The sequence below is a fragment of the Hipposideros armiger genome, unplaced genomic scaffold (genome assembly GCF_001890085.2).
Source record: "Hipposideros armiger isolate ML-2016 unplaced genomic scaffold, ASM189008v1 scaffold_492, whole genome shotgun sequence".
Taxonomy (NCBI): Eukaryota; Metazoa; Chordata; class Mammalia; order Chiroptera; family Hipposideridae; genus Hipposideros; species Hipposideros armiger.
Window position 1 is genome coordinate 533,511 of NW_017731842.1, and position 1,456 is coordinate 534,966.

Consider the following 1,456-nt stretch of genomic DNA (forward strand, 5'->3'; position numbering starts at 1 on the left):
AAGCAACCAAATGAGAACAGCCCAAACTGGTGACCTGTACAATAATGAGTTAAAATAGTTGTTTTTAGCCACTTAGCATTAGGGTGCTCTGTTACACAGAAATAAAAAGTATAATAACTGATACACTATTAAAAATTAAGTATTCCTATGTTCAGTTGTCATGCTTAAGTATCTCAGCAGCATTTTAGGACATTGACTTCTGTTGTACAAAAAATGGATTTCATTCCATTTTTTTAAAGCCAATGACTCTCTCTCTGGGGAACCCTGGGATGCTGCTACTGCTGTTAATGCTTGCTTGCCTTAAGAAACATTCAAGCAAAAGGCAAAGGCAGACTGACAAAAATGGAGCTTAATCTAAGACATCTGATAGTGAAAGTGTCTCCTTTCTATACCTTGAAGGAGCTTTGGTGAAGACTTAAATAACTTTAAAAAGTAAATATTGGCTGTGCATAAATATTACCAAAATATCTGGAGAGGAACAAACACATCTGTTAAACTTATCATACAAACAGGAGTTGTTTGATAGAATTCAACTTCCTTTTCTACTGAATTCAAATAGATTTTTTTAACACAGTTAAAAAATTGTTTTAACTCATTGCTTAAAAATACATGATCGAGAAGAGATTGGTTATGAGAGCCTAACCTCATGGAGAGAAGGGGGAACTTTATACTTTAATGTCAGATAATGACTACAATAAAAAATTAAGTTGATGAATTAGTGCTACTTAATTATCATATTTATTTTTCACCTAATTATCATATTTCCCTTGTACAAATTAGGCCTAGAAAAAGAAAAAAAATAATGGATGAAAAAAACTCTTCTAAGGAAAAAATGAATTGGTCTTTATAATTGAATTAACTATTTTAGAAAAGGCATTTCTATCTTCATCGTCACATAAAGTATAACCTGAAGGAATAATGGTATTCAAATAAACCCAAAATAATATGAGGATTTTAGGTGTCCTGACAACCTTTGGGGAAGCTAAATTCTCTCTAGTTCTGATTTTAGCCTACAACATTTTTCAGAAGATCTACTGATTATAAAAATATTAAAGCTGGGCCGGCCGAGTGGAACATTGGTTAAGAGTTGGCTTGGGACGCCAGCTCTGAATAGGAAGACCCCGAATTGGATCCCACATGAGGGCCAGTGACACTGCCCTCTACAGCTAAGATGGTGAACAACAGCTTGACCTGGAGCTGGGCTGCCGTGGATCCCACATGAGGGCCAGTGACACTGCCCTCTACAGCTAAGATGGTGAACAACAGCTTGACCTGGAGCTGGGCTGCCGTGAGTCGCCAGTGAAGTCGTAGGCTTCAGCTCCTGCTGCAGTGGGCTGCCATGAGCTACCGTGAGTGACTGGCAGTCAGCATGAGTGTCTGGCAGCCAGTGTGAGCTGCTAAGAGCTGCCGTGAGCAGCCATCCAGAGGCCGGTGACTGATCTGTCTCACCCAGGGA